Source organism: Euprymna scolopes, chromosome 46 (genome assembly GCF_053919585.1).
Source record: "Euprymna scolopes isolate OS-2025 chromosome 46, ASM5391958v1, whole genome shotgun sequence".
NCBI classification, from domain to species: Eukaryota; Metazoa; Mollusca; class Cephalopoda; order Sepiida; family Sepiolidae; genus Euprymna; species Euprymna scolopes.
Genome location: NC_136527.1, coordinates 161,439,266 through 161,461,908, shown reverse-complemented (window position 1 = coordinate 161,461,908; position 22,643 = coordinate 161,439,266). Strand labels below are relative to the sequence as shown.

At 38.3% G+C, this 22,643-nt stretch overlaps 1 non-coding gene across 1 annotated transcript; it reads left to right on the top strand.

The window, feature by feature from the left end:
• The first annotated feature begins 9,479 nt into the window (after positions 1 to 9,479).
• LOC145271496 (U1 spliceosomal RNA) lies at positions 9,480 to 9,642 on the top strand. Its single transcript, XR_013865908.1, has one exon. It is a non-coding gene; the product is annotated as a U1 spliceosomal RNA (small nuclear RNA).
• The last annotated feature ends 13,001 nt before the right edge of the window (positions 9,643 to 22,643 follow it).

The following is a 22,643-nucleotide window of genomic DNA, read 5'->3' as shown; positions in this document are numbered from 1 at the left end:
AGTACAGACTAAGGTCGAGTCGTCAGTAGGGACTTGGATTCGGAGGAAATTGTCCTTGAAGGGTCGTGCGGAGGCATGTGCTACATACGTGTTTCCGCTGATCCTTTACCGTTTATCTGTTCTTCCCCTGCCTGCGGACCGCTGTAAGGCTTTAGAGCAACTCCTATTCAAACTTCTTTGGGTAGGAGGAAAGCCGTATGTCCGTAGACAGGTCTGTACACAGAAGCTTAGCGAGGGAGGCTTGGGGATGCCTGATCTGCTAAGTCACAAGCACGCAGAAAGATTGGCATTCCTGAGTCGGACACTGATGGAGGAAACGCCCTGGGTACCAGTCGTGGAGCAAGCTTTCCCACGGCTCATATCCAACCCTGCCGCTGAAGGTCGCAGAAGACCGGCGGGGGAAAGGTGTTTCCTGACCGAATGCCGAGCCGCCCTTAGGGCATTGCCGGGGTCCAGTGACCTTGCACGGCCTAGGTGGTTGCTATATAGGGATGTAGTGGAGGGGACTGCGAAAGACCCGCTGGTGGAGCGGCTACATCTGTCGAGGGGGGAAGTTCTCTCGCTGTGGAGTTGGGCGCCTGCCAGTAGCTACATCAACAACGCTGAATTTTCTATTACGTGGAGGCTAGTCCGAGACGCGCTGCCACTCTTTGGCAAACTAGCCGGGGACGATCATGATAGGGATTATTACTATCCCCCGTGCCCACGCTGCAATGATGAAGAAGAGGAGGAAACGAGAGAACACGCGTTCTTTCTTTGCAGCGGGGTGCGGAGTCTCTGGGAGTATGTCGAAGGGGTAACGGCTCGCATCGACCCCGAGCGGTCGGTGCCACTTGATTTAGCGTACGTAGTCGATAATGTGGATCCGCCGTTTGACAGGGAGAAACGGTTGGGGTTTCTAGCGATCCTAGCGGTGGCTAGGTTAGTGACGTGGGTTTCACGTCTGGACATTGTCTATAGGGGGCAGTCTCTTTCGGATCACGATCTGGTTGTTCGTTTTAAGCATCAACTTAAAACGAAAATCAGATGTGATTGGAAAAGATTGCCCCACATCGACTTTGATAGAAGATGGGTGCACAACACTAGTTTGTGCATCCGACGAGGCGCTAGATTTAAGTTCGTGTTTCCACCCTAGTGGTATTGGTCCTAGGGTGCTGAGGTTTCTTTTTTCTCGGAACCCAGCCCAATCAAGACAAGTAATATAAGGTTTACCTTATAATATTGGGTAGTTTTAAGGCTAGATAGGCAGTAACCACCAAGAGTGGATAGCTTGTGCTTTTTATAGGGCCTAGATTAGGGTAGTATGCGTGTGGATCCTGTTCCCATAGCTTATTATTTTTTGATAGATTGGCACTAGGAGAGCTTCCAAAGATGCCCAATAGTCCACTTGTTTTATTTTGTCCCAGGCCTATTTTGCCCATTACGTACATTATCTTGGAAGACGCCATCCATCCCTATTATCCCCAACCCTAATTTATTTTCCATACATGTCCCTAGTTCCTCCACTCCCCTTTAGGGAACGACCTGCTTGCTTTCACCCTTTCCCCCCGGGGGAAGAGGACCGGAAGACAGTGGGCGTTTCATATGACAGACCAGCCGTTAGGTAGGGAGGGTCCCCTTACTAACCCGCCCCCATAGGCATTTTGTTAATTTGTTTTCTTTTTCTTTCTTTTTGGGTGTATTCTAGTTTGCCCCCCTCCCCATCATCTCACCCCCATTACAAAAAAAAAAAAAAAAAAAAAAAAAAAAAATTATTAAAACTCTTTAGTTTGTAGATATTTTTCCTTTTAATTTCTTGTATATAATGTTATATGTTCTTCTTTTATCACAGCGTGAATGTCGCCTGCCATCCCGTAAGCTGGGGAGCTGTTATTTTAAGTAGGTCCGGGTAAGAATGTTAGGCGAAACAGTGCGTGATAGAAACTCTAGTATAGGTTTTATAATAAAGTACTTGCTATCTTACGCAAGTCTAGCTAAGGACTAGAAAAGACCCCTTTTTTCCCCACTCCCCCTTACTGGCCTTTGTGCCTAAGCTTCTTCGTACCCCAAATGAGGCCTTGGCAGTAGATAATGCCAAGGCCGGGGACGAAGGGCTAAATATAATACTTACCTTGCATAGAGCAACGTAGTCATGATCAAAGTGTAGTATCTGTTCCAAGACACGCACTAGACCAGACACAGTTCTCGATAGCAGGGGCCCACTTGGTCAGCCTTTTGACCATTTAAGGGTTTTTTCTTTGTCCAGCCAAAAAGGACCGACCCCTTCTTTGGGTGAGTGGTCCTTTAGGCCAACTAACTGTTTGCTTTTCTTTCTTTTTTGCAGGTCCGTCCAGTGTCTGGATCCGACTTAAGCAGCCGGCAGGACTAGAGGTAACCGACGTGCCATTAGGCGAAGGCCCTCTAGCTTCCGAATCGGCGGGTCGGTGAAGGGCACTGGGCCAACAAAAAAAGAGGCAGGCCTCTGCCTCTAACACCATGGGGGACGCCCCTGGTGTTGTGACGAGGAGGGGGAGTGCCACATCCGGTGGCACTCCAGTGACGAGAAGGGGGGGTGTCACATCCGGTGACACCCCAGTGCCGAGAAGGGGGGGTGTCACATCCGGTGACACCCCAGTGCCGAGAAGGGGGGGTGTCACATCCGGTGACACCCCAGTGCCGAGAAGGGGGGGTGTCACATCCGGTGACACCCCCGTGTCGAGAAAGGGGGGCGTCACATCCGGTGACACCCCAGTACCGAGAAGGGGGGGTGTCACACCCGGTGACACCCCAGTGCCGATACCTGGGGATATCACCTTTGGTGATATCCCAGTGACGATGACGGGGGGCACCACGCTCGGTGGTGCTCCAGTACAGTGGAAGGTCCCGGGGGTCGTCACCCCCAGTTCGGAAGGGTCGCAAGCGTTCGGTAGTGCTGCGGGCAGTGTTGCAAATGAGGGGATCGCCACCCAGGAAGGCGCCCCCGGGACGAGCGAACGGGTCTCTGTGGTCGACACTAACAGGCCAGGGATGCCGCCTACAACCGGGAGCCGCGAGCAAGTCGTCAAAGCCTGGAGTGACTTCATCAAACAGACTCCAGGCGGAGAGGAGGAAGATATATCCAAGGCAGCTGCGGCTAAGAAAAAGAAAAGGAGGCCTGTAAAACGTTGGTGGGTGCTCGACGACGAGACACCAACAGTACCGGAACAGACACAGTCGGCAAGGAGCAGCCCCCAAAAGTCGGCCACAGAGACCCGCAGAAGAACTAAATCAGCAGAGGTAATTGTTGTGGATGGGTGCTCCCCGGGGGGGTGGAAACCAAAAAGCGTGGAGCCGGCTAAAAACGAGGAGTGGCCAGCCCTCGCAGGTACAGACTCACCAATCCCAGAGGAGCAAAGAACACCACCTTCAACTCCTGTGGCAGCAGTGTGGGACGGAAAAGTCGCAGCGGAACAACGGAGCTGGGGTCCCCAACCCAAAGAAACTAGACGCCCCCAGTACTACAAGCAGCTCTTCGACGAGAAATATAGTAGCTACGTCGAGGGGAACAACATCAAAGTCGTCCCGGAAGCCCTTGAAAAAATACGGGAAAGATCGGTATCCCTGTTAACCTTAGACGCGAAAGGGAAAGGACTCAAAGGTGTGCCAAAGGATACTATGATGGAGCTGCTGGGCGAACTCAACATCATGGCCCAGTACGCGGTCCGGCGTTTTAACGCCATGTGGGAGGTCCTATTGCCGACAAAAGAAGACGCTGAGAAGCTGGCAAGAGGTGACGTCGTGTGGAGAGATATCAAAATTCGACCGGAATATCTCTCCAAGAGGAGAACGACCATAACGGTAACAGGGGTACCGTGCTTCCTCGTCGAAGAGCAGCTTGGGGCCATCCTGTCTCAGTATGGCGATGTAGAAGAAATTGAGGCCATAAAAGGACCTAGAAATATTCACACCGGGGACTACCGGCTCCAGATGCGGCTAACCCGCAAAGAATTCCACGGGATCCCAGCCCAATTTACCTGCGAGGGCTGGTCGATGGTCGTCATAGTTGAGGGCAGAAGACCACAATGCTGGCATTGCCAGAAAACGGGTCACGTTGCACGATTCTGCCCTCAAAAGAAGACAACAACAACGGTGGCGACCAAGAAAACCGAGGAGGAAGCAGGGAAAAAATCAAGGGAGGAGAAGAAAGAGGACGAAGCTGGGACCAGCAAGTGGAGCACCGTAACAGCCAGGAAAGCCAAGAAAGCAGAGCCGGCTCCACAAACCGTATCACGACCTACGGCGACTACTGCTAAAAGGAAGCTCAGGGGCAGCTCCTCGGGCTCTGAGAGCGACGATGACAAACATCAGGAGAAAAGAGAAAGAAAGGAAGATCAAAAAGACCAGCACCCTGAGCTTCCAGAAAAAACCACCCCCCAGGAAGAAGTTCAGCCTACCCCTCCCCTTTTCACTACCCAGGATTCAGAGATGGAGCAACAAGGAGCTCCGGAAACCAACATCATAGAGGACCCAGAAGTCGAAACACCAGAACACAGAAAGTCGGCGGCCCCTAGGGAAGAAAGGACCAGGAAACTCCCTTTCTGGCCTGGGGAAAAAATATGCACCGCCGACCTAAGCCATACGGTCAGTGACCTCAACGGCCGACAGAAGAAACACATGAAAGAACTGGAAGCCCTCAAGGTGGTCGATGGAAAGGAGGTCACTGACCCGAAGAATTTCAGCAACGCTCCATCTCTCATTACCTTCGTCCGGGTGAATAGGGGAGGTAGAGCTAAAGCCCTCTGGAGGATGATTGAGGAGGGAAAGAAAGCCTTCTCAGGATTCAAAATTGTAGACGGGGAGCACCCATCACTCAGCAAAATAGCCAACCAATGTGAAGGGAGGGTCCCACTTTACGTTCACCCTTCCTTTTATAGGGCACTAAAGATGACGTTCCCCCTGGACGTGGGAGGCCTGGCTCGAGACGGACGGCTTACGTCCGAACTGCTCACGGGCAGTCTCGGTCAGGCCTTCGACGTCCTGACCCCCGAGGACTTTAGACCCCTAGTAGAGGAATACTACTAGATAGTGGAAACATGGAAACGAGCTTGAATATAGCTAGTTTAAATGCGAGGGGCATGAGATCCCGAAGCAAGGCTGTTCGCGTGCTGAGGGATCTCGTGGCCCTTGAGGTAGATGTAGCCACCTTGCAAGAGACCCACTTTGTTGGGGCCGGGGACTGCGATGTGCTGGTGAACGATTTTGATGTTTACTCAGCATATGGCAGTCTCTATAGCCGGGGGGTTTCTGTACTAGTGAGTCGCACTCTGTCTGCGACGGTTACACTTGTCCACGCGGACGCTCATGGGAGGTTGGTCGTGGTCGATGTTGCCGTTAAAAGCGGCGCGTTTCGGATCGTGGCAGTTTATGCGCCTAACATCCCCAGCGAGAGGGTTTCCTTTTTTCGGCGGGTGGAGGTGTTTCTCTCTTCGGGTCCGGAGCGGGTAGTTTTAATGGGGGACTGGAATGCCATCCTGGACCCCAGCATAGATAGGGTCGGGGGGGTTAGAGGGTCGGGAGGGTGTGAAAGCAGCCTGTCTGACCTGATGGCCTCGTGCGATCTGGTCGATAGGTTCCGTCTGGATCACCCCGGGAGGGAGATGTGGACGTGGCAATCTAGCTCGGCCGCCTTTACAAGTTCATACTTGGACAGGATGTTAATTAGAAGGGGCGACACAGATTTCCTATCTTGCCCCACGTTCCACTGGTTAGGTCATTCGGACCACAAACTTGTTTTGGCCCGTTTGAAATTAGGTAATAGGCCTAGGTTGGCTGGCTACTGGAAGATGAACGCCTCCTTATTGGAGTCGGTCGACTTCCGGGAGCAGCTGACATTACTAATTCAGAGGGAGTTAGTGGGGGCGGTTACCGGGAGTAGATGGTGGGTTAACCTTAAGGCTACCATTAGGCGCTTTTGTGTCCAATACAGCCAACGCCTCGCGTTAACTAGGGCTCGGACCAAAAGGCACTTAGAGGATAGATTGACCCGGGCGGTGGCAGGGGGGGATTCCCTAGAACTAGCTCTAGTTAAGGGGGACCTCAATCGCTTGGCTAGCGAGCGATATGAAGGTCAATTAATTAGGGCTAGGTTAGAAAGAGTTTCCAACGAAGCCGTGAACGTTGACGCTGTTGAGCGTAAGGCTGCCCTAAGACGTGGCTCGGACGGGTACATTCGGGAGGTGAATAACCTGGGAGGGCGTCCTCTCGTGTCGACACGGGAGATCTGCAATGGGTTTCGGCAGCATTTGGAGGAGCGCTTCACCAAACTACCCAGACTCCGCGGCCAGGAGTTTGGCAGCTATTTAGCTGGCTCGCCCCGCCTTACTGCGGCCCGAGCGGCTAGCTGCGAGGGGATGGTTACGGAGCGTGAGGTCATTACTGCGTTGAAGCAGGTTGGCCGCAACAAATCTCCGGGGCTCGATGGTTTACCTTACGAACTGTTCTTGAGGCTGTCGCCCATGTTTGTGCCCCTTCTGACGGGCGTGTTTAACCACTGGTTTGCCCAGGACTCGATCCCGAGGCAGGTAACCAAAGGAGTGGTCACGCTTCTGAAGAAGGGGAACCAACATGGAGGGGGGAATCTAGATGACTATAGGCCCATCACTCTGCTTAACGCAGACTTCAAGATTTTGTCCCGCGTTCTTGCGAATCGACTGCAGGCTGTTATCGGCGACTTGGTCGAACCGGATCAGAACTACGCTGTGAAGGATCGATCGATTCAAAACAATCTGCACTTGATTCGCACGATCTTAGAGGGGGTAGAAGACGACACAGAAGCCGCGCTGATCAATTTAGATCAGTCCAAGGCGTTCGACAGGGTGGACCATGGGTTCCTGAGGGCTGTTGTGGAAACCGCCGGCTTTGGTCCGGACTTCCGCAAGTGGATCTCCGCCCTGTATCGTGATCCCGCGGTGGTGGTGCAAGTTAATGGTAGGTTGTCGGAGTCCTTTGGGGTCTCCCGGTCGGTGCGGCAGGGTTGTCCGCTGTCGCCTCTGCTTTATGTCCTGGCGTTGGAGCCCTTCCTTCGCAAATTAAGGGACGAGGCGGCGAGACCAGTCCTACGCGGCATAGCTCTGCCTGGCGGCAAAGTTGCCAGGGTGTCCGCGTACGCCGATGACGTCACCGTGTTCGTCGCACGACGAACCGATATTGAAGCGGTGGTAGAGGCGATCGCTGAGTATGAAGTTGTCACAGGGGCCGTGATCAATCGCAGCAAGTCCGTTGGCCTGCGGTTGGGCGCCTGGACCGGGGTAAACTCGCTTCCAGGTGCGTTCGGCTGGACAGATGGCCCAGTAAAGATCCTTGGTGTGTGGTTCGGGCCGGACCTCCAGCTGGACAAGAATTGGTCGGAAGTACAGACTAAGGTCGAGTCGTCAGTAGGGACTTGGATTCGGAGGAAATTGTCCTTGAAGGGTCGTGCGGAGGCATGTGCTACATACGTGTTTCCGCTGATCCTTTACCGTTTATCTGTTCTTCCCCTGCCTGCGGACCGCTGTAAGGCTTTAGAGCAACTCCTATTCAAACTTCTTTGGGTAGGTGGAAAGCCGTATGTCCGTAGACAGGTCTGTACACAGAAGCTTAGCGAGGGAGGCTTGGGGATGCCTGATCTGCTTAGTCACAAGCACGCAGAAAGATTGGCATTCCTGAGTCGGACACTGATGGAGGAAACGCCCTGGGTACCAGTCGTGGAGCAAGCTTTCCCACGGCTCATATCCAACCCTGCCGCTGAAGGTCGCAGAAGACCGGCGGGGGAAAGGTGTTTCCTGACCGAATGCCGAGCCGCCCTTAGGGCATTGCCGGGGTCCAGTGACCTTGCACGGCCTAGGTGGTTGCTATATAGGGATGTAGTGGAGGGGACTGCAAACGACCCGCTGGTGGAGCGGCTACATCTGTCGAGGGGGGAAGTTCTCTCGCTGTGGAGTTGGGCGCCTGCCAGTAGCTACATCAACAACGCTGAATTTTCTATTACGTGGAGGCTAGTCCGAGACGCGCTGCCACTCTTTGGCAAACTAGCTAGGGACGATCATGATAGGGATTATTACTATCCCCCGTGCCCACGCTGCAATGATGAAGAAGAGGAGGAGACGAGAGAACACGCGTTCTTTCTTTGCAGCGGGGTGCGGAGTCTCTGGGAGTATGTCGAAGGGGTAACGGCTCGCATCGACCCCGAGCGGTCGGTGCCACTTGATTTAGCGTACGTAGTCGATAATGTGGATCCGCCGTTTGACAGGGAGAAACGGTTGGGGTTTCTAGCGATCCTAGCGGTGGCTAGGTTAGTGACGTGGGTTTCACGTCTGGACATTGTCTATAGGGGGCAGTCTGTTTCGGATCACGATCTGGTTGTTCGTTTTAAGCATCAACTTAAAACGAAAATCAGATGTGATTGGAAAAGATTGCCCCACATCGACTTTGATAGAAGATGGGTGCACAACACTAGTTTGTGCATCCGACGAGGCGCTAGATTTAAGTTCGTGTTTCCACCCTAGTGGTATTGGTCCTAGGGTGCTGAGGTTTCTTTTTTCTCGGAACCCAGCCCAATCAAGACAAGTAATATAAGGTTTACCTTATAATATTGGGTAGTTTTAAGGCTAGATAGGCAGTAACCACCAAGAGTGGATAGCTTGTGCTTTTTATAGGGCCTAGATTAGGGTAGTATGCGTGTGGATCCTGTTCCCATAGCTTTTTATTTTTTGATAGATTGGCACTAGGAGAGCTTCCAAAGATGCCCAAAAAGTCCACTTGTTTTATTTTGTCCCAGGCCTATTTTGCCCATTACGTACATTATCTTGGAAGACGCCATCCATCCCTATTATCCCCGACCCTAATTTATTTTCCATACATGTCCCTAGTTCCTCCACTCCCCTTTAGGGAACGACCTGCTTGCTTTCACCCTTTCCCCCCGGGGGAAGAGGACCGGAAGACAGTGGGCGTTTCATATGACAGACCAGCCGTTAGGTAGGGAGGGTCCCCTTACTAACCCGCCCCCATAGGCATTTTGTTAATTTGTTTTCTTTTTCTTTCTTTTTGGGTGTATTCTAGTTTGCCCCCCTCCCCATCATCTCACCCCCATTTATATAAAAAAAAAAAAAAAAAAAAAAAAAAAAAAAAAAAAAAAACCTCTTTAGTTTGTACATATTTTTCCCTTTTTATTTCTTGTATATAATGTTATATGTTCTTTTTTCCTTTACCACAGCGTGAATGTCGCCTGCCATCCCGTAAGCTGGGGAGCTGTTATTTTAAGTAGGTCCGGGTAAGAATGTTAGGCGAAACAGTGCGTGATAGAAACTCTAGTATAGGTTTTATAATAAAGTACTTGCTATCTTACGCAAGTCTAGCTAAGGACTAGAAAAGACCCCTTTTTTCCCCACTCCCCCTTACTGGCCTTTGTGCCTAAGCTTCTTCGTACCCCAAATGAGGCCTTGGCAGTAGATAATGCCAAGGCCGGGGACGAAGGGCTAAATATCATACTTACCTGATGTAGGGGTAACGGTGATCATTAAGGTCGTTCCCCCAGAGCGAGGCCCTTCCATTGCACTGCGGTTGGGTTGACCTTTGCGATCGTCCCAAATGTGGATGACTCGGACATGCTATTTCTGAGTGTGGGGTCTGCGTTCGCGCTCACCCCGATAATACAATCAAAATCAGAAATCCTTCCCTACTTCTTCCAAGTACCTCTCACTCGTAGGTCTGTACTCCCTCCGCTTAATCACCCTTAATCTCTGTAATACCAAGAAATACGCCATTTCTCTCGACCAGTTTATTATCCACTTCAATTCCAACGTTCTGATTGTATCTAATTTGCATGTAAATGTAATCAACGTTTAATCGTGAGGAATTCGTCTAGCTGTCGCCTACAGCTACTGAAAGTGTCTTCTTTCGATACGCAGTGTGGACATAAGCCCTGTTACAAAATTTCTGAACTATTTATTATGATAATATTAAAATAAATTTACTATTTAATTGTCATTATATGATAATGTAATGTATGATTTCTAATTATTTTTTAGAAACAAAAGATGTTAATTTTTAAACAATGTCTTTTGAATTGGAGAGAAGATTAACCATAGAGCAACACGAGAATGACGTACGGCACAAGAAATATTCAAGTTGGGGGAAAAAACTCAAAATTAACAAAATGTTTATAAAAAGGACGATTACTAATTACCTGGAAACTTCGTTGATCAAAGATAGACAACGTCCCAACACCTTAGGAACACCTTAACTTATCAAAAAAACTTAGGGAAAAATCAGGCGAAATCCAAAAAAATTTATGAGACAAATGGCGAACAAAGCACAAACCTCACCAAGGACGATGTGAAGGATATGTCGAAGTGACCTTTTAATGTCACCTTATAAGCTCCAAAAGCGACAGTTCTCTCTGCAGCCACAATTGCAAAGAAACTCATCAGAAATCGACTCTTGTTAAACCTTATTATCAAACAAGGCACGCTCAATAATATCATCTTAACAGATGAAAAGTTATTCTCACTTCAACATCCCACAAGCATCAAAATGAAAAAGTCCTTGGTGTTTGTTGGTGGTGATAATGCAGAAAAGATTTTCAAAATGAAGAAATCATCATCAGTGATGGTCTGAGTAGCCATTTCTGAAAGAGGGGAATCTCCATCATTTTTTTAAATGCCAATAGACTACTTTTTTTTTGTTCTTAACAAAGAACGTTACATTGAGGACATTTTTCAATGTGCATTAACCCGATGGTATAATTCTGTATTTGCTGATTGCAAGATGGTGCGAAACCGCTTAAGTAACACAGACAACTTTAGTCCTGGATCAGCAAACAAGAATGACCTCATCACGTGATCTTAACGTTCTTGATTATTCTTTGTGGTCAATCATGGAGAGTGAATCCTTCTTTACTTCTTGTAACAATATTAAAGTTCTTAAAATAAAATTGAACAAATGCTGAGATAAAATGACATTAGATGTTATTCATGCTGGTATAGATAATTTCACCGAAAAGATTTTACCCCTATTTTTCTCAATATATCTTTTCCTACTACCCCCTATCTCTCTTTCTCTCTCTCTCTCTTATATATATATATATATATATATATATATATATATATATATATATATATATGACTAATGACTATGGGGTATATATATATATATATATATATATATATATATATATATACCCCATAGTCATTAGTCATATTGCTCTGTCTAAACATTGAGCACTCTTTGGTTGACACATCTTGGTTTTGTTTAAACAATACTATTAATAATATAATATAATATAATATATATATATATCTCTTTCTCTCTCTCTCTCTCTATCCTTACTCTCTACCGCGCTCCATCTGTTGCTTTCTTTTTTTTTTCGAAATCTCTGTCTTCCTCTGTTGCTTTCTATTGCTCCATCATATTTGCGTTCACCCCTTCTTCTATTTCTCCTTTCTCTCTCCCTCATTTACCTAATATATCTTTTTTTCATTCTATCTTTATCCTTCCTCTTTCTCCCTCTCTCTTTTCTAATTCTGCCTCTCTCCTAATCTCATTCTCTCTTCCTCTAAATTACTCTTCCTTCCACTCACTCCCAAATCCCTCATTTATTCTAATTCTCTTACAACTATTCTCCATTCCACCCATTTCTCAACCCCTCGTTTTTTTTTTGTTCGATTTTTTTCCTCCGCATCTGTTTATTTCTTCCTCTGTCATCCACCTCTCATCATGTGGTAATCACAAAGTGGGTGCTCATTTTACGTTACATTATTATAGAAAAGTGATCCCCCACTTTTTTTAAACAACCATTTCTGCATATCTTGGAAACTACTCATTTGCCGTAATTTCAAACGTTATTTTCGTTTTTAACCCCCGAAAACCTTATTAATTGGTAATTTTAAAGGAATTTTCAAGGGTGATTATTCATATTTACCGTAGTTTTCTTTGCTCATTTAAACTATAAGTACGCCCATAGAATTCATAAGTTGTTTTTCTTTTAAACTTCTGCCCCAGAATACATAATCTCCCTTATTTTCAACGCCGAGTCCCGGGAGAAGGTGGGTATGGGGTTAGAGAAAAATAATTAAAACGAATGTCCTCATTTACTTGCATACCCACGAGGGCAGAGTTAGTCAGACACAAGGCCAATAGGCCAATTTTCCATATGTCAAAATCCACCATCTCATACATTATTTGCTTCTTTTTTGTTTATAAAATTGCCCAGGATTTATTGTAATTATACCATAGCAAATGTATTTAATTGCCTGCGAAACAGATTTTCTTTATAATTTATTTAATATAAAATATCATTTTTTTACCATACTTGATATCACTAGGCACTACCAAAATTCACCACGATGTAACTTTATTATAAATTAATATTATTAATAACTTTTGTACCATTTAAAAGAAGAAGGACAAAATAAACTAATAATAAATAATTAGAATTTTTTTTTTCATCGTATGAAATTGCGAGACGAAAATCGTGTTTACATAATTGGCGCTTTAAAATAACGTTCCCGTGTAGTAAGCATTTTGAACGTGAAACCATACCCGTCTTTAAATAAATCTAGCAACAATCAACTGATGGTCAAATTTTCGTGAAATTTTCGATACTTATCCATTTTAGAATGAAATTACATATAAAATGCAGTTTCCGTAAGATATATGAGGGAAAATGCTTTTTTTTAGTGCGTGCCCCCCTATATTATTTTTTTCGAAATTTGAACAAAATATATTTAAATCTATCGAAATTTCTATTTTTTATGAATCATAAGAGTTCAAATAAGTAAAACGTATTTATTTTTTAAACATTTAAATACACATATTGAACAAAAAATTACCTTGAAGTTTCAATTAAAAAAATTATATAAATTTAATATGTTTGCTTATTTTTAAATAGGGGGTTTTCGAGTTAATATATACCATAATATCAGTTGTAATATATATAATATAAGTTGAATTGCCAAGAAAAAGAAACTTAAAAATTAATTATTTTTTAAAAGATTAAAACGATTAAAATTCCATTATTTCAAAATGTTTCGTTACAACATATATTTAAGCATAATTAAAAATATATTTTTTAAAATATTAAGTTTTAATGTAAACATGACTCTTGTCAGCTATTTTATCGCCAGATTAAAAAAAAATTGAAAATATTATTGCACAAATATTAAGCATTTTATAGCCCCCCTCTCATATTTTCTAGTCTCTTTTTACCGTAGAAAATATGGAACCCGTAAGTAACCAAATGAACATTCAGTAAAACCGTATTTCATATACAAATGTTTATAATATTATTAATCGTTAAACTGTGTAAATCGTAAAACTAACAAAATTATAACAAAGATTAGTTATTAATTGCAGTTTGAAGAAGATAAACAAAGGTTTTAAAAAATCATTAAGTCGCTTCTGCTTTCCCATAGTTCGTATAGTTAACATAAATCTGACGTCACGGAAATATGAGGTCCAATCTTCACAGTCGTTTGGCAGTCCCTAATTCGCTATGGTATAATTATTACTATAAAACAGTATTGTTTTTAATTTACGGACTTTTACCAGTTTTCGGTACGCCGAGAACGAATATCGCATTTATTTCTTGCGCAAACGAGTACTTATTCATATTTGAAAACATTCTTTATCCAACGTAATCACTACAATTTGGCAAGCAAGATGGCCGCCCGTCGTGCATTTAGGTAAAAACACTAAAAAGTGCCAAAAAATGACAACACCCCCCTTTCACTTTCTTACTTTCATCAATTTGGATATATCACACTTTTCATGATTGGGCAAATTATTTTTATCATTAAAAATGATATATATATATATATATATATATATATAAATGAATCGTGTTAAAAAACGAAAACAATATATATATATATATATATATATATATATATATATATATATATATATATTATTTTCGTTTTTTGACACGATTTTTTTTTCATGTTTGTTATAAAGCATGGTTGAATCAATATTGTTTATTGTATTGCAATAAAAATAAAATTATTTTAATGTCTAAAAGTTGTTTAATTGATTTATTTTTTAAGTTTAATGGGATTTATTTCATACGTAAATAAATACTTACCTTTCACTCCAGGAATTCAATACAAAATGAAAAAAATTCGGGATGAATTCCTGTTTTCTCTTGTGTTAAAAACATAAAAAAGTCGTTTTGTTTGTTTTGACTTCTTTCGTAAATTGATACAACTTTTGTTTCGTGTGTTGAATTCATTAAGAAATAAAATATATGAAAATATAAAAGAATCAAAATTAAAATATGAAAATCACAATTTAAACGTGCAATTAATTAAAGAAAAAATCAACAAATAATTTAGATCAACGCAACACGGTGTAATCGTTATTTCGTCCCTTTTGTGTGTCGAATTCATTAAAAACTAAAATATATGAAAACATGAAATTCAACATATTATTTAAGACTGAACATTTCATTATTATTTGATTGGTCGAAGCTGAAACCAGTAATCAAAATAATCAAAATAAATATATAAAAATGTGGTTAAATACGTTTGTATTAAGAAAATCCGGAGGAGTTGTATTTCACTGACCCATAGATCAGGCATTTAAAAAAAAAAAAATTCAAAAGTGCACAAAAAACAAGAACACCGCCCGGGCGCCCGACCGATGTATAGGAAACAATTACTTCTTTAAAAAAAAAGATTTTCTTAGGAATTTACAAATAAGTGTTTTAATAATTTGTTTGTTTTATTTCCGAAATATATCGTTTTTAGTTAATTGAAAAATATCTTTAAAAAAAAAACAATGCAAAAAAGATTTATTTGTGAAATCATTTTTTTTATTCATCGAAAAAATATCTTAAAAAATCATTGAAAAAAAAAAGGAGTTTTTTGTGAAATATTTTTTTATTCATTGAAAAAATATCTTTAAAAGTAAAAAAAAAAGAAATGGATTCATTTGTAAAACATTTTGTTTTTACTTCATTGAAAAAATATTTTTTAAAAAGTCATTGAAAAAAGAATTTATTTGTAAAACATTTTCTTTTAGTTAATTGGAAAAATATCTTTAAAAAATTACAGCGTTTTAATAGTTGATAAGTGTTCGTTTATTTGGTGGTATAACCGAATGTCGGAATTGTAGAATGAAAAGATCTCATCCAATCAGCGGCGACGGATATTTAACAGGGAGAAATCATTTTTATCAGATTAAAAACGTAAGATTATGCGTACGTGTAATGTGCAGTCAGTTAATGACGGTTAATACCCAGGAAAAGTATGTAAAAGTATAAAAGTACTTGGTGTAGAATGGTGTCGTAAAAGTAGTCCGTAAAGTGAGGGTGAAATTTTATCTACTTACTCTTTAAATTAGAACGATGAGGGTCATGGCGCTCCTCGGACTAAATGTAATTTTTAATATAACGAAATAATGTGTATGCAATTGCAGTCGTTAGTTAAATTGTGAAGGGGTCCTGTCAAAGGTCGCCAAGGTAACGTAATGGCTAAGGACGTAAACATAGTAAGTTTTTATGTGCCATCTCTTGTTGTCCAGAGGGGGGAATTGCGTCTCTTATTTTATACAAGAAGATAATGAGCTGCAGGTTATGTTCTCCAACAGTCTCAGCACTGTAAGAGGCGATAAATTGTTTTAACTGAAACAATTTTTCTGTAAAAAATCGGTCGATTCTAGAGCTTCCGTTTTCAACATGTGGTCTTGTTTTGTGCTCAGGACGCGCGTTGTAATTGCAATTGAGAGACTCCTAATTTAGAGTTATGAAGTTTAAGATATCTGGTTAATCTCCTGACACAGGGTGTTGTATGTTACAATGTTGAATAGCAGCAGTAACTCTTTATTTCGGTCGTTGTAATTCTCGTAGTTTGACATTTGACAACTGAGCTCTTCTCTACATTTCCATACTCTGCACTTATTGACCATCTGCTTCCGCATTTTTAAGGTTATTGTCCAGTAGCTTTGCCATTGATAGCAACGAGAAAGAACCAGTGAGTGACGGTGTGATAATAACGAAAAAGATAAAGTGAGTCTTTGCCATTATTTGATTAGTCGAAGCTGAAACCAGTAATCAAAATAATCAAAATAAATATATAAAAATGTGGTTAAATACGTTTGTATTAAGCAAATCCGGAGGATTTGTATTTCACTGACCCATAGATCAGGCATTTCCAAAAGTGAACAAAAAGCAAGAACACCGACCGATGAGAAATTTAAACAAAAATGTCTTAGGAATTTAAAAATAAATGCTTCAATAATTTTATTCTTTTATTTCCGAAATATATCGGTTTTAGTTAATTGAAAAATATCTTTAAAAAATGCAAAAAAGATTTATTTGTGAAATAATTTCTTTATTCATTGAAAAAATATCTTTTAAAAAATCATTGAAAAAAGAAGGATTATTTTTGTAAAATAATTTTTTATTCATTGAAAAAATATCTTTAAAAGTCAATAAAGAAATGGATTTATTAGTGAACGATTTGTTTTTACTTCACTGAAAAAATATTTTTAAAAAAGTCATTGAAAAAAGGATTTATTTGTAAAACATTTTCTTTTAGTTCATTGAAAAAATATCTTTAAAAAATGGTAGCGTTTTAATAGTTGATAAGTGTTCGTATATTTGGTGGTATAACCGAATGTCAGAATTGTAGAATGAATATTTCTCATCCAATCAGTGGCGACGGATATTTAACAGGGAGAAATCATTATTTTGTCGGATTAAAGAGGTAAGATTATGTGTACGTGTAAGTGAGGGTGAAATTTTATCTACTTCCTTTTTAAATTAGAACGATGATGATCATGGCGCTCCTCGGACTAAATGTAATTTTTTAATATAAAGGAATAATGTGTATGTAATTGCAGTCGTTAGTTACATTGTGAAGGGGTCCTGTCAAAGGTAACGTAATGGCTAAGGACGTAAACATAATAAGTTTTTATGTGCCATCTTTTGTTGTCCAGAGGTTGAAATTGTGTCTCTTATTATATACAAGAAGATAATGAGCCTGCAGGTTATGTTCTCCAGCAGTCACAGCACTGTAAAAGGCGATAAATTGTTTTATCTAAAACAATATTTCTGCAACAAATCGGTCTATTCTAGAGCTTCCGTTTTCAATATGTGGTTTTGTGCTAGGGTGGCCGTTGTTATTGCAATTGAGGGAGTCATAATTTAAAGATATGAAGCTTAAGATATCTGGTTAATCTCCAGACACAGGGTGTTGTATGTTACAATGTTGAATAGCAGCAGTAACTCTTTATTTCGGTCGTTGTAATTCTCGTAGTTTGACATTTGACAACCGAGCTCTTCTCTACATTTCCATACTCTGCACTTATTGACCATCTGCTTCCGCATTTCTAAGGTTATTGTCCAGTAGGTTTGCCATTGATAGTAACGAGAAAGAACCAGTGAGTGACGGTGTGATAATAACGAAAAAGATAAAGTGAGTCTTTGCCATTGATGGGAACGAGTGACGGTTTGAGTTTTACGTTATTAGCTGGTGATGATAAGTGACGTATAGGGGAGTCAATTCACAAATAATATCATGGTTGTAAGTGATGAGATGCCATGGTCAAAACTATTCGAATGAATCAACAAATGAATGGTAGTGTAGTTTAAGATGTGTTTCTGATGCATTGTTGAATGAAGCCAATTGTGATTCTCTTTTTTAATTATGAGAGTTGATATTTGTGTTTTAATTGAAAACAAAGAGACTTTCGTCGCTGACAGTTATTTTGGGGTCGAACAAGTGAATTATTTTTCTTTGCAGTGACATCGCTTTCTTTTCTTTAATTTCTCAGCCAGGATTTTATTTTATTTACTACAAATTTGGATTAGTGATAGCAAAAAACTTGCTTTTGATAAAAAATCCATGGGTTTTATGAGTTCTTAATTCTCTATTCTTTGTTGCTACAAATGATGGAAACACATGGATCTGCATAGATTTTATCAAGACTTTATATCTGAAACGCATTTCTGTCTTTTATCTTGGGTGCAGCATTTGTTTGTATTTTTTCATATTATGTTTTATATATGATTATCTGATGATGTTTTTATTAATAGCTCATTTTATAATGAGACGTATCTACATTGCAGGCTCCCACAATAACCTATAAAGAGGGCCTGAAGACATCCAAGGACAATGTTAAGTTATCATTCAAGTTATTTCCAGTAAGCATTTATTTGTTTTTGATTAATAGCTGATCTTACAAGATAATCAAGTGCGAGTTCTGAAAGGTGTAGCAAGATTTTGTTTACGAGAACTTTAATATTAACATTGTTCACATAAATCTAACTTTCACATTTTATGGTGTCTCATATGTTTTGTTAGACCTCGTTTAGTAAAACATGAATATACACATTTTTTACAAGAATATGGGTTTCCCCTAATGTGTAATTTCATGTGCCTCGTAAGTTGTTGTTTCTGTGCAAATGAATAACCACATAGTCCACAAGAATATGGTTTTTCTCCAGTGTGAGTTTTCATATGTTTATTTAGATTTGATTTATCTGAAAATGAATAATCACATTTCACAAGAATATGGCTTTTCTCCAGTGTGAGTTCTTACGTGTTTCTCTAGATTTGATTGAGTTGAAAATGAATATTGACATTGTCCACAAGAATATGGTCTTTCTCCAGTGTGAGTTCTTACGTGACTCACTAGATTTGATCGAGTTGAAAATGAATATTGACATTGTCCACAAGAATATGGTCTTTCTCCAGTGTGAGTTCTTACGTGTATCTCTAGTTTTGATGGAGTTAAACATGAATATGTACATTGTTTACAAGAATATGGCTTTTTTCCAGTGTTAGTTCTGATATGCTTCGCTAGATTTGGTTTCTCAAGACGGGAATATTCCAATTGTTCCCAAGAATATGGCTTTTCTCCAGTGTGTGTACTCATATGCCTCGCTGGATTTGGTTTCTCAGAACGTGAATATTTCCATTGTTCCCAAGGAGATGTCTTTTCCTCAGTGTGAGTACTCGTATGGATCGGTAGATTTGGTTTCTCAGAACAGGCATATTTCCCTTGTTCCCAAGAATACGACTTTTCTTCAGTGTGAGTACTCATATGCATCGGTAGATTTGAATGATCAGAACGTGGATATGTACATTGTTCCCGGGAATATGGATTTTCTCCAGTCTGAGTACTCATATGCATCGGTAGATTTGGTTTCTGTGAACTTGAATATTGGTATTGTTCACGAGAATATGGCTTTTCTCTAGCGTAAGTACTCATATGCATTACTAGATTTGGTTTCTCAAAACGTGAATATTGATGTTGTTCACGAGAAATCGGCTTTTCCCCAGTGTGAGTACTCATATGCATCGCTAGATTTGGGTTCTCAGAACGTGAATACTCCCATTGGTCCCAAGGGTATTGCTTTTCCTCAGTGTGAGTACTCGTATGGATCGGTAGATTTGGTTTCTCAGAACAGACATATTCCCCTTGTTCCCAAGAATACGACTTTTCTTCAGTGTGAGTACTCATATGCATCGCTATATTTGGTTCCTTAGATTTGGTTTCTCCAGAATAAGTTCTTACAGGCGTCTCTAGATTTGATAATCGAGAACAAACAATTTAACAACAATCCTTATGTTTTGCTGAATTTGATTCATCAGAATAAAATATTTCACACGAATCCTCAGCTTTGTCATATCTCGCATTAAAGTTTATTTCTGAGAAAAAATCGATGCACACATTGTACAAAAATAAGAGTTTTCTTTTGTCTGGCTCATATGTTGCACTAGATGTATTTTTTAAGAAGAGGGAAATTCACATACTAGTTCAGATTCAACAGAAGCGTTCAAGCAGGAACATCTGCAAAGAAAACATATTAATATTATTTTAAGTGATTTTTGTAATAAAATATTTTTTAATTTTTATCGTTATGGAATTTGTTTGACTCTTTATGAAAATTATTTAGAGATTTCACATTCATGCTGACACAATCATAACTATGATTGATATCTTTTATACTGATACAATCATAACTATGATGAATATCTTTTATACTGATACAATCATAACTATGATGAATATCTTTTATACTGATACAATCATAACTATGATGAATATCTTTTATACTGATACAATCATAACTATGATGAATATCTTTTATATTGATACAATCATAACTATGATGAATATCTTTTATATTGATACAATCATAACTATGATGAATATCTTTTATATTGATACAATCATAACTATTATGAATATCTTTTATATTGATACAATCATAACTATGATTGATATCTTTTATACTGATACAATCATAACTATGATGAATATCTTTTATATTGATACAATCATATCTATGATGAATATCTTTTATATTGATACAATCATAACTATGATGAATATCTTTTATATTGATACAATCATAACTATGATGAATATCTTTTATATTGATACAATCATAACTATGATGAATATCTTTTATATTGATACAATCATAACTATGATGAATATCTTTTATATTGATACAATCATAATATGATGAATATCTTTTATATTGATACAATCATAATCTTTAAGAAAAATTACTTAAGTTGTTATAAAATTTCTGATTGTTTTTGTTGCTTTTCATCATATCAAAGATCTGTTCGGTTCTTGAACAGGAGACTTCAATACTCATTAGCTGATGCTTTTCTTTTGACTATTCAGGCATGTTCGCTTTTTTATTCTTACCCTCCTTATTCTGTCCCATAAACTAAACTGAGCAGCTTATCTTCTCAACAATGGCCAGGTCGTGGATTTTATATTGATACAATCATAATTACGATGAATATCCCTGATTTTATTGTGAAAATTGGAAATATTTTAATATTCTAATAATATTCATCAGCTATAAACGAATAGTTCCACTCTGCGCGCTTTGATGATTCGTTAATAAATGCAAGGTAAAAAGAGTAAGAGTAAATACTGACAAAGCAGTTTGGAGTTTCTTGGTTGGACTTAATAGCCACAATACAACTGTTGATTACGACATGTTCAAAGATTAATTATATTGTAAAAACAATAAACATGCTATGACACACACACGTATAAATTATATATATAATATATATATATATATATATATATATATATATATATATTGAAGATAAAATGTCATCTATATAATATATATTAATCATTGTATAAATCATAATATATATATATATATTGTATAAATCATAATATATATTAATTGTAGAACTCATAATATATATATATATTGTAGAAATCATAATAAATATATATTGTAGAAATCATAATATATATATATATATTGTAGAAATCATAATATATATATATATATTCTAGAAATCATAATATATATATATATATTCTAGAAATCATAATATATATATATATTCTAGAAATCATAATATATATATATATTCTAGAAATCATAATATATATATATATTCTAGAAATCATAATATATATATATATATTCTAGAAATCATAATATATATATATATTCTAGAAATCATAATATATATATATATTCTAGAAATCATAATATATATATATATTCTAGAAATCATAATATATATATATATTCTAGAAATCATAATATATATATATATATTCTAGAAATCATAATATATATATATATATATTCTAGAAATCATAATATATATATATATATATATTCTAGAAATCATAATATATATATATATATATATTCTAGAAATCATAATATATATATATATATATATTCTAGAAATCATAATATATATATATATATATATATTCTAGAAATCATAATATATATATATATATATATTCTAGAAATCATAATATATATTCTAGAAATCATAATATATATTCTAGAAATCATAATATATATATATTCTAGAAATCATAATATATATATATTCTAGAAATCATAATATATATATATATTGTAGAAATCATAATATATATATATATATATTGTAGAAATCATAATATATATATATATATATTGTAGAAATCATAATATATATATATATATATATTGTAGAAATCATAATATATATATATATATATTGTAGAAATCATAATATATATATATATATTGTAGAAATCATAATATATATATATATATATTGTAGAAATCATAATATATATATATATATTGTAGAAATCATAATATATATATATATATTGTAGAAATCATAATATATATATATATATATTGTAGAAATCATAATATATATATATATATTGTAGAAATCATAATATATATATATATATTGTAGAAATCATAATATATATATATATATTGTAGAAATCATAATATATATATATATATATATATTGTAGAAATCATAATATATATATATATATTGTAGAAATCATAATATATATATATATATATTGTAGAAATCATAATATATATATATATTGTAGAAATCATAATATATATATATATTGTAGAAATCATAAAATATATATATATTGTAGAAATCATAATATATATATATATTGTAGAAATCATAATATATATATATATATATATATTGTAGAAATCATAATATATATATATATATATATATATATTGTAGAAATCATAATATATATATATATATTGTAGAAATCATAATATATATATATATTGTAGAAATCATAATATATATATATATATTGTAGAAATCATAATATATATATATATTGTAGAAATCATAATATATATATAT